Source organism: Otolemur garnettii, unplaced genomic scaffold (genome assembly GCF_000181295.1).
Source record: "Otolemur garnettii isolate 467f Iridium unplaced genomic scaffold, OtoGar3 scaffold00148, whole genome shotgun sequence".
NCBI classification, from domain to species: Eukaryota; Metazoa; Chordata; class Mammalia; order Primates; family Galagidae; genus Otolemur; species Otolemur garnettii.
Genome location: NW_003852543.1, coordinates 1,051,560 through 1,063,918, shown reverse-complemented (window position 1 = coordinate 1,063,918; position 12,359 = coordinate 1,051,560). Strand labels below are relative to the sequence as shown.

Here is a 12,359-nt window from a genome sequence, read left to right as displayed (position 1 = left end):
CTGGTCTGAACAGCATGATAAAATCTCTCACCGTCCATCTCCATCCTACCAGGCACGGAGTCATCCCTTCATCTGGAGCCTCCATGCTGTGGACACTCCCTGCCCATTAGTCACTTAGTAATTAGCTGGCTCAGTTATCAGATCGACTGTTTCAGTATCCCAGTGCTTGTGTCCAAGTCATATTGCAATATATTGTAATTATTCTGTTTTATTACCAGTTGTTGTTAATCTCTTACTACATCTAATTTATAAATTAAACTTTATTATAGGCATATATGTAAAGGAAAAATTATAGTATGTAGAGGGTTTGGTACTATTTGGTACTATTCATGGTTTTAGGCATCCAATGGAAGTTTCAGAATGTATTCCCCACACATAAGAGGGGACTACTCAAGAGAAATAAAAAGTCCACATAAAGTCTTGTACATCCATACTTTATTTGAATTAGCAAAAACCTGCAAAGAATCCAACTATAACATGTAAATGGATGAAGGAAATACACTATATCCACAAATGAAATACTATTCAGTGATACAAAGTAACAAACTACTGACACACAAAGCAACATGGATATACCTCAAAGGTGGAAATGAAAGAATTCGGACACAGTAGTTACCATATGATTCCTTTCATATAAAGTTTTAGAGCAGTCAAAATGAATCTGTAGTTACTGAAAGCAGATTGGGGGTTGTCTGTGGCCAGGGATGGGGGAAATTTTACATCAAAGGGACATGGGGAACTTTCAGGGGATAAGGAAAATAGTCTCTAGCTTGAGCGTCAGTGCGTATGCAGGTGTGTACATTTGTCAAGCTGCAGTTAAGGTCCAGAGCCTACTCACCCTGGCCAGCAGCTAAATAGGGCACATTCTTATACAAAATGCAAGAGCATGAAAGGGTAAACCCAACTATACCAGCACATTTCAAGCCTCTGTTCACATCATATCCAGTAATATTCCACTGTCTAGGAAAGTTTCATGGCTGGGATTAACATCTTGATCCAGGGAAGTACACTCTGTGCACAGCAGGAGGGGTAGCAGAGTGAATAATTGCTGAGTACTAATCCAGACTATCACAACTCAATCCCCCGAATCATATATTCATTTTAATTCAGCAAATGTTCATTAAGCACCTAGTCAGGGCCAATTCTTGGTTCCTTACTGAACAAAAAGACTCTGCCCTTGGGGACTTTATAGTCTACATTTTCCAAATGAAACATTTATGTGAAACCCTAGTGTACAACAATGGGTAAACACAGTGACACTCTGACTGAAGTTGGGTGAGGTTGCTGAACCCTACTTTAGAATCGTCTCAAAGGAGAAAGGAATACAGTGAGAGATTCCGTGTGAAGTCATAAAATGCAACTTCTCCCACCACCCACCTCCTGCTGGAGCCCTGACCTCATCCAAAAAGGAAGTCAGCAAGGGCCTGGAACTCGGTAGGACACAGAGTCCATGACATGGGGATGAAGGCCAGGATCACAACAGTCTACCTGGGTTTATCTCAGAACTGTGTACAGACCAGACCAAACCAGATCAGATGAGAACAGACCAAACTAGACTGGGCCAGACTAAGCCAGTCAGATGCAAGCCCCATCTGGGTATGAGAACTGTGTGGAAAAGACCTGAAAGACATGCCCAGGTCAAAAACAGTGCCTGGCACATGGCAGGTACACAATAAATACTAGTTGCTATTGCTAACCAAAAATAAATAAGTAAATAAATAAAATGCAACTTCTATCCTGCCACTCATTGGCTTAAAAAGCCTTCTATGACTTCCTCATCTGTATGAGACTCTGGACTCCATGGCTTGAAGGTCAAGGCTCCTTTTCCACCGTTTGGTCTGTCACACCCCTGGGCATGTCCTGGGTTGTCCTGTGTGTGCTCCATTTAACTGGTTGTCTCTCTGTCCTCACTGCTGTGCTGGGAGCTCTCTTGCTCTTTGTCTCCATTTCCCCAGAACCTCACATAGCATCTCCCCCTTAGCGGGAGCCCAGTCAGTGCTCACAGTAGCACAACAGACTGATGTTTCCAATCAGGGGCCTTTATCCACGGTGTGTGTGCACACTCACAGGTACCCCTACTTTTAAAAAATTTACAAAAATTTTTGAGGTTTGAAACAGGACTTTGGTGTCAAACTATTATAAGAAAATTGCAAAGGTGGATATATAATTTCAAGAGCAAAGTGATTAAATATTTTCATAACATTTACATATCATTAAAATTACATATATATGGGCACACGTACACACACATTGTAGGACGCAGGTGCACTCTGCTCTGTGACAGAGTGGGGTCTCTGGGAGTGAGAGTACCTAGGGTCTGTGGAGCTCATCAGATGGCCCAGCCTGTCTAGAAACAGGGAAAACAGGACTCCACAGTTCCATAAATCTGGGGCTTTGCTACTGAGTGGTAATTACTATATTGACTATATATACAAGAAAAACGAGGAGCCTAGTTTTCTGCACTGTGTGCAAGATTATCCAGGATGGTATTTTATGGGAATTCAGCAGCAAATGGACAGTTGGGTTTGAATTTACAGTTGCGAAGAGGAGCCTGACATGAGCTGACGTGTCATTAAAGCGTGTCAAGTGCTACTTCTCAGGGCCGCTGGGCCACAGTTACCTGCCCCAGTCTCTGGTCCAGCGGGGAACTTGGTCTGTCCTTGCTTCAGTCTCTGTGGGCAGGACACCTGGAGTCTGGTCGCCCTCTGGAGGCCATGCTGGGTAATGCTTATGAAGGGAGCACAACAGCCATCTCCCCCACACAGCTGCGGAAGCCTCAGGCTGTGCTGGGCTCTAAGGGTAAAATGATAGACAAAAACAACAACAAAAACCAGATACAGACCCCATCCTTGCAGTTCTCATGATCCAGAAGGGTGAGAGAGGAAATCACAGGATCACGCCTCTCTATATACAAATTGTGAGACGCAAAGGAAGGAAGGAAAGAAGGAAAAGACAGGACAGAGTTCCCTGAAAGCGTAGTACCTAGTGTGGGGGATTAAGAAAGTGATTTTTGGGTTTTTTGAGACAAAGTCTCACTCGACTGCTGAGGGTGACAGAGGAAGGCAGAGGCTGGCAGGGGAGGCAGGAGCGAGATCAAGGGGTGTCTTGGGGAGTATGTGGAGAACACGGAGAAGTTGTTGAAGGACACACAGAAATCTCCCCGGAGGGGCTTGTTGATTCTGAGGAGTGTTGGGGGCTGGTTATAGAAATGCCTCACAGAGGAGGAGCCGATTGATCGGGGTCCTGCAAGATGGATATAGTAAGCTTGCTAGGCGGACTGGAGCCAGGAGCAGGACATTTTATGAGGAAATAGTGAGTAAACATTCATTTTCACTACCATCAATGGATCATTCCATTCCTAGACAATTTTTTTAAAGAACTAGAAGCACTTGCTTGTACAAGGACTTGCATAGGACGTTCACAGCAGATTTATTGGTTACAAGCTCAAACCATAAACAACTCAAATGTCTGCCAACAGGAGAAAGGATAAACTAATTAAGGTCTATCCATAGAGTAAAATATTATTAGACAATGTATTTAAGGAACAAATTGCTGATATACAGAGCAACATGAATGAATGTCAGAGTAATTATGCTGAATGAAAGAAGTGGGAGGCAGGGGGAATCCAATTTTATAAAATCCTATAAAATGCAAACTAAGTTTGAAGTGTCAGCAGGTCAGTCACCAGAGGGACTAGGTCCGAGGCAGAGAGAAGCAGGAAAAAACTGTTATAAACAGGCATGGGGATACTTTCGGGGACAATGCACATGTTCATTATCTTTTGGGGGTTTTTTTGAGACAGAGGCTCATTTTGTCACCCTTGGTAGAGTGTCATGACATCTTAGCTCATGGCGACCTCAAGCTCTTGGGCTCAAGTGATGCTCTTGCCTCAGCCTCCTGAGTAGCTGGAACTACAGGCGCCTGCCACATCTGGCTATTTTTAGAGATAGGATCTTGCTCTTGCCCAGGGTGGTCTCAAACCTGTGAGCTCAGGCAATCTACCCACCTAGGCCTCCCAGAGTGCTAGGATTACAGGCATAAGCCACTGCGCCCAGCCCCACACGTTCATTATCTTGACCGTGGTGATGGTTTCATGGGGTTTATATGTCAAAACTCATCAAACTGTACCCTGCAAAAAAAAAAAAAAAAAAGGTGCAAAATCTAAGCCACCATCCCACTAGACTCTGGGAAGTTCAATCTCAATCTCACATCTGTATCACCTGTGGCTCAAAAGGGTAGAGCGCTGGCCCCATATGCCAGAGGTGGCAGGTTCAAACTCAGCCCTGGCCAAAAACTGCAAAAAGAAAAAAAAAAAAGCAAAGTTCATTCTGTATCTGGTTGGTCCATCCTCCCTGCGAGGTGAACCAGAATCTAGATTTATAAGATGCCGTCCAAACAATCCAGACCTGCCCCCACCTCCAGGGCATCCCTGCTCCCTACCCACACCCCCAGCCTCCTTCCCCAGCTAGCCCCCAGCCCAGGGCTCAGTTCTATTCTCAGCCACGTGATCCTACCTCTGAGCCCAAGATTGCTGATCTCCCTTTCTCCCTTTCCTAGATTCTTAACCAAAAGGTTTTATAAAAGATGCTGAAGAACTAAAAAATTCCTACTGACTCTGGCGAGGCCTTAGCTCCCAACTGTCCATCTCCTTCCCAGATGCCAAACCCAGATTTACCATCTAATGCTGGAGTTCAGTGGCTCCCAACTCCCATCCCTTGCACCCTAAGCCCTGCCCAGCTCCTTGTGTTCCCCCATCTTCAGGATTTGAACAGTACCTACAAATCTGAGCAAGGGGAACTTTGACTGACCACCCCAACCTAATTCATAAGTCTTTCAGGCCCTGGCTCCCTGCAAAACACTCTGTGAATGTTCTTGCAATGCAACATCATCATAAAAGATTTAGCTGATGGTGTTTGGATGTTCCTCCCTCCTTCCACAGTTTATATTCGATGTTCCTTCTAAGCTCAGAAACCTAAGTGTCCTTCCCAGAAGGAAGTCAGTCTCACCAGGGGTGCAGGGGGTGTCAGGTAAAGTTGTCAGGGCAGCCTTGTGCAAGGCTGGGCCTTGGCCACACTGCACCTACCCAACCCACATGTCTCCCTCTGACCCCACAGACTAATTCACCCTACAAGGCACTTCCTACAGGCTGCCAGAGTCTTGGGGCCACAGGATGGTCAACAGAGAGCTGGGCTTGGAGACTACCTCTTAGCTTCTATAACGCTTCCTCAACCAGGGTGACCAGGACTGGTGGAGTTTTGCTGCTTGTTTTTCGCAGGCCCAGCTCATCGCAGTCCACCTGTGAGGTTTCTTGAAGTCTGTGCTTTAGCAGTTTCCCCCTCCACTCCATGCAGAAGGCAGCAACTTCCAATTCCTCTGGATCTGGTGAAGGTTCTCTCAAACCCTGGAGCACAGAAGGAAAACAAAGTCCTGGGGATCACTGTGTACTCACCCGGTGTTGGCTCACTAGAGCTCCTTTTTACAGATTCCTCCAAGTGGGGTCTGCTTTCTGATGCTCTAACCCTACTTGTGCAAGAATCAAGGAATCATTTTGGAGAGGACTTCTGAATTGGAGCCCACTCATTCTGAAAGGGGAAGCAAAGCAGAGCAAAGGGTTTTGTATTGATCACAGGAGAACATTCTGAAAATGTAACCAATTTTTAAAAATTCTCTCTCCACCCCAAATTCTGCCTTCCTTTGGATCTTGCACAGAGATCAGTTTGCTTTATACAAAATATCCACGGGTCTTTAGACCAGTGACTAAAGCACAGCCAGGACTCAGGTGCATGCTGTGAGTTCACAGGGCCTGGGGATTGAGGGAGGGGTGTGGCCCTGTCTGGGTTGGTACCACAGGATCAGTGGAAGGCTGTGGGCCGCTGCCAGGGCTCACAGGACCCAGGGCCTGAGTCTGAGCTTTTCTCTCAGCTTTCTTTTCTGTTCAAGGGATTCTGCAACGTACAGCTGGAATGGGCACATTTTTTCAAATGCTTTTCACTAGGTGTGTCTCCTTTATGTACTCTGAACTGGTGCAAAGTTTCTTCAAATTTGAAATGAAAATTCTCAGTCTATGTTTAGCACCTTCCTGCCACTATCCCACTGGTCTAGGTCTGTGGCTTCATGGAGTTTACATTCTAAGAAAAAAAGCCAAGCAAATAAATAAATGCAAAGAAAGAAAACAGATTTATAATTACAAACTGCAGTGAGTGCCATGAAGGAATCATACCCGCCGCAACAGAGGAAAACAGCTGTGATTTAGTTTCAATATAGTAGAGGCGGTTCTTCCCTTTTGAGGAGATGGAATTTCAGTTCCAGTCTAAAGGGTGAAAAGAAGCCAGGCAATTTGGTAGAAGTGATGGGGGCAGAGATGGGGCTTACACAGGGGGAACCGCACCCACCCTAACCAAGGTGTGCTTTTAGGCGCTCAAATATTTCCAGCTTCCACATAAGATGTAAAAAGCTAGAAAGAATATTGCTTACAACCTCACAAAAGCCAGATTATCCACAAAAGCATAACTTTTCTCAGCTCTCTTAAATAACTAAGGTTGAAAGGCAACTAGCCTGAAATCTAAGAAAAAACAGATACCTTTAATGAGTGGCAGGGACAAACACTGGCTGATGTAGCCTAGGAGGAAGATGGGCCACCAGATCATGACATAAGATTTAGTCAAAATGTTTAATAAATGGCCAACAGCCAGGGTAAGAGTATAGAGCCTGTGGGAACCATAACATAAGAAAAGTCCACATGGGCAGGGCCTGTGGCTCAGTGGGTAGGGCACCAGCCCCATAGACCGAGGGTGGCAGGTTCGAACCCGGCCTGGGCCAAACTGCAACAACAACAACAAAAAAGCTGGGCGTTGTGGCAGGTGCCTGTAGTCCCAGCTATTTGGGAGGCTGAGGCAAGAGAATCACCTGAGCCCAGGAGCTGGTGATTGCTGTGAGCTATTAATGCCATTGCACTCTACCGAGGGCAATAAAGTGAGATTCTGTCTCTTAAAAAAAAAAAAGAGGGCGGCACCTGTGGCTCAAAGGAGTAGGGCGCCGGCCCCATATTCCGGAGGTGGCGGGTTCAAACCCAGCCCTGGCCAAAAACTACAAAAAAAAAAAAAAAAAGAAAAAGAAAAGAAAAGAAAAGAAAGAAAGAAAAAAAGAAGAGTCTGCATCTATTCACAGGCTCTTGTCTAGAACCTCTCACCTGGCACTCCTAAGAAAGACTTAGGTCAGCCTGGGAATGCCTCCTACAGGGCAGGCTTTGGGGAAAGAGCAGTAACCTCTCACATAAAGGCTCATATCCCAGACCAAATCTGTCTCCTTTGTGGAACGAAAGCCTTAAGACACTGAGGGATGGGCAGCAAACTAAATATAAGGTAACACTTGCAGATTTGACACCAGTGGTACACCGATGGTGACAACAACTATAAAACCCAAACTCACATGGGTTCTGGACTATACTGACTCACTACCACACTAAAGGTCCAGATGCCCATCTCAGCCATAAATACTGTTTATTTCATCTCTGCCAATCTACACATAATGTCAAGTTTTCGGTGGAAAATTATGAGACATGTAAAAAAGAAAAATAAAACAACCCCAAGGAACAACCTACTGTCAAGAGAAAACAATTTTTAAAAACAGGAAAAAACCAAACCCAGGCTCAGATATAAGTCACATGTCACACGTTGAAATTATCAGACAGGAAGTTAAAAATACATGTGATTAATATATTAAGGACTTCACTGGAAAAGGTGGGCAAGAAGTATGAAAAAGTGGAGAATTTTAGTATAGAGATTAAAAACTATCACAAATAAACAGAAATACTAGAAATAACAAAAAGCACAGTAACAGCTCTAGAGTGCTTTGACAGGCTCATCAGCAGACTGGATACAGCTGAAGAAATGATCAGTGCAATTGAAGGTAGGTTGATAGAAATTAGCCAGATGGAAACACCTAACACCTAGTTAGGTGCCAGGTTTGGGGAAGGAATGAAGTTGAACATAAAGTCAATAGAAATTAGTCAAAGTGAAACACACAGGAGATTAGGTGCCAGGTTCGGGGAAAGAATGAATAGCTAAGAAGAAAGCACCATATCTTGTGAATGTCTGTGGCCTACCATACTCCTAGGGGCCTGTGATCCTGAGTTTTGCTGCTGTGCACATGGGCTCTCATGCCAAGGCCAACTCTCAGAGCCAGCACTTACCCGGAGACTCGCAGCTTCTGCAGCCCTCACCGTCTTGAAGACAGCCTGAAGGAGGTGCTGTGCATTTTCCAGTAGGAGCTCTTCAGAGGACTTGCTTCTTGCCAGGGAGGCCTTTACACTTGGGGGTTTACAAGAGAAAATCAGTTCTTACAACAGGTAAGAGATGCAATCTAGGCTCACCACCTGTTATACAGTGGTTATGGCAGCAGCCATATACACCAAGGCTGGCGGACCAGCTAAAACAACAATGACAACTGCAACAAAAAATAGCTGGGCATTGTGGTGGGTGCCTGTAGTCCCAGCTACTTGGGAGGCTGAGGCAAGAGAATCGCTTAAGCCCAAGAGTTTGAGGTTGCTGTGAGCTGTGACACCATATCACTCTGCCCAGGGTGATAACTTGAGACTCTGTCTCAAAAAAAAAAAAAAAAAAAAAAGAAAGAAAAAGAAAAAGAAAAGAGAACAAAGAAAATAGATGCAATCTAATATAAGTACCAAAAGTGTTATAATAGGAGCCTCTTACAGAAATCTGGGATGCCTGTATGGGGACTATGCAGAGAAAAAATGTTCTAAAAGACTAATTTGATATTTATTTTATCTTATTATTTTAAGAACCATGGCAGTCAGAAGCCTAACTAATACATTTTAAAATAAAATTTTTATTTCAATATTAAAAACATGGCCCAAGTATCTATGAATTAACAAGAAGTATAGTGGAACCTCTGTAAGTTGACCCACCCAGGAACTATAAGAAACTGGTCAACATATGGAGGTGGTCAACATAGAGAACTAGGCCTACTGTGTGGATGATGCATGTGGTGCATGTCTAGTCTGTGAAATTTAGATCAACCTAACAGGTGGTCAAGGTGGGGAGGTGGCCAACTATGGAGGTTATACTGTATGTGTTTAATGAAAATAAATGAAAAACAGGAGCAGAACAAATGCCAACTGACATAATGAAAGGGAATAAGAAGACATTTTGTGTGGAACTGTATTTGGGATTTAGCTTAAAAGTTCTTATCTATGATGAATACCATGGAATGCTATTCAGCCACAAAAAAGATAGAGATTATATATCTTTTGTAACAACTTCAACAGATTTGGAGAATGTTCTTGGAAGCAAAATATCACAGGAAGAGAAAAACAAGCATCACGCCGCACTCAGTGCCAATTTGAAACTAGTGGATTAACAACTACATACTCACAGGAGAGAAACACTAAATTAAATACAGATAGGAAGGAGGGGGAAAGGGCTTGGGTAAGTTCCCACCCAGTAGATTCACTGCATGGGTATGTGGCACACTTCCTGGGTGAAGGACACAAGTGCAACACAGGCTTTAACCTTACACAACCAATTTATGCCACTTGGTCATATTTACCCTCATAGTAACCTGAAATTTAAAAAAAAAAAAAAAAAGCAGGGCTCTTTTCTGTAAATTGAAATTCAGTTTATTTATTGCAAAGAGCAAAGGTTGAAAATTGGTATGATTTCTAAATGTCCTTATGTGTTTATGTTCTTCTACATACTTCTTTAACCTATGTATCTTATATACACGCAGCCTTCCTTTAAAAAACATTAAAAGTCCTTACCAAAGATCATGCTGTACTTCCTAATTGAATTACAGTCCTCAATGGTTATTTGTTTTAACTGAATATAATGGAATTTAGACAAGTTGTTTTCTCCCTTTGAAAATGAAAATGCTGTTGAAGCAGTAAACTGAACCCCATAAATGCACCAATGTCCAAAGTTGTGATTTAATAAAAAAAAAAATTAAATAAAAATAAAATTGGAAAGGTTTGCATGGCCTTATAGCTCAGGGGTTAAAAAAAAAAGAAAAGAAAAAAGGAAATGAAAATGCTGTGAACTTGAGTGACTTTAACTTTGGCAAAATCTCAGGACTTTCAGATACTGTAGAATATTGGGGGCTTAATCATGCCTTATGATTTTGGGGTTTTTTTTTTTTAGGAGAAGGAAGGAGAAGTTTATTAATTTACTGGAAATTGAGGAGGCTGTCAGACTCTCATCTCAATGTACCAGCATTCTATTTTCTGTATTTCTGATGCTATGACATCTTGAGGCCTTGGTAATATTAGAGAGACTGGCTCCTCCTAGAAGCAGCCACTTCCTAGAGATTGTAAATGACTCACTTGCAAGTGCACCTGCCATATGCAAACCAAATGGTCCAGAGGCCACACTCCCCAGCCACCTCCTTAATGGAGCTCTCACACTCGGGGCCACTAATTACTTGCCCAAATTGTCCAGAGCCAGGTTCCAGATAGCTAAAGAAAACCCCTGTACCCCAGAGTCCTCTGAAATGATTCAAACTAACCAGTCCTAAGCTTCTTAGCCTGCTCTCCCCACCTTGCTCCTTCCTTCCCGTAAAAACCACAATAAATACTCTGGCCATGTTTTCCCCTGATTCTTTCTGCCTTTGGACTGATCCCAGCGCTTCCCCATATGGCCCTGAATGGCCTCCTTTTCTAGGGATCTGTGAGCATAAAAACCTCTTCCTTCATGATGATCCTTTCCATGTCTACGTGTTTCATTTCCAAGTCTACCTCATTAAAGCAAATCCCAGGTACCCTTACAATAATGCCCATGTTTGAATGTTAAAATTAATTGTAGCTCCTGTATCTCAAGTGGAAAAATTCTGGTTGCTAATCTTGAGTTAGTGATGTGCCTGAAATATTATTTCTTAGAGAACATTAGCCAGATTTTATTTAAAAACAGTTTATATACCTTGATTTTGGAGATGATTTTTTTTTAGAATATAAAAGTATAAGTTTATTAAAGTATCAGCATAAGGGAAGGGTGGTGGAACAGCTGAGAAAGTGAGAGAGAAGAGATCAGAGAGCAGGGAGTGAGAGATGGGAAGGTGGCAGGGAGAGAATCTGGAACAACAATTGATAATAGTCTTAGCTGTCAAGGTTTTCCATAATGTAAGATGATCCCTAAACAATGGGTCAGCTGTCCCTAAGGGACTGGCTGAAATGAAACCTGATTCCATCATTATATTATAGTGTTCTATATCACCAACAGGGAAAGTGATGGAAGGAGATGATTAAGGAAAACTGCTTAGTTCCAGACTTCGAGCATATTAAATAGGTTAATCTTAACATAAGCTCTGGGCTGGCATAGTTTTTCTTTGGCAGATGATGTTAGCAGTGCATTCACTTTGAAAATTATGTATTCTTAAAGATAACCGTTTTTTATTTGATGCAATCAGCATAAAGCAAATGGAGGGCTAATGGCCAAAATTGAGGCATTGTTTTAAAGAAGGGAGATCAGTCATTTGTGTCTGTGTGAGCACTGGAGTAAGTGCCCAGTGTTCTGGAGGGAGGAGGGCCCAATGTTGGAAGGCAACAGAAGTTTTAACACATTCCATATCTTTAAATGCCTACATAGTTTTCTATGTTAAGTATTTTTAAATATTTTTTCATTTTTATGTATGATACAACATAGTTGTGATAAAGTCAGAAATGGCTCTAATTTTAATGTGATTTTTGTTCTATATAATACAGAGGGTGCCAAAAAAAGGATAGAGCTTTTTTTTTTTCAAACAAAAGGTCTCACATATTTATGACTCGACTATCTAATTAATGAAGAGCATACAAATCAAAAGAAAACCTATTCTCCAAATGAAACATGGCCAACTGTCCAACTGATGACATTTTCAGCTTGCTATGGTAAGATGACAGTGACCGTGACACAGCGTTAAGTATGTGCATCTCATGCTCAATTCCTTACAGCCCCAGCTTGGTTCTGCTCCACTGTCTCCTCTTCAAGTTGTACCTGATTTTATTACCAGTTTTCATTCAAATCCACTGGGGAATGGGACGATTTGGGTTTTGTTTCTTGGCCAGAAACTGCTTGATTCTGAAAGTCTTGTGAGAGGACATGGTGACAGACGGTGCTATCACAGGCACCACGATGGTGGAGAGAAGGAGAGAAGGGGGCAAGAAGCTGGAAGAATGTTTAGAACGCACCACCTTGGGTGGAGCTAGGGGATCTATACCTGCTCTATAGGAAAATACTCTGCCGAGTGAGGTGGTTCACACCTGGAATCCTAGCACACTGGAAAGGCTGAGGTGGGAGAATCACTAGAGCTCAGGAGTTCAAGACCAGCCTGAGTAAAAGGGAGACTCTGCCTCTACCAAAGATAAAAAAAAT

The 12,359-nt window shown here is 42.9% G+C and overlaps 1 pseudogene; it reads right to left on the bottom strand.

Moving 5' to 3' along the window:
- Positions 1 to 11,932: 11,932 nt before the first annotated feature.
- Positions 11,933 to 12,088, bottom strand: LOC105887956 (annotated as a pseudogene).
- Between the last annotated feature and the right edge of the window lie 271 nt (positions 12,089 to 12,359).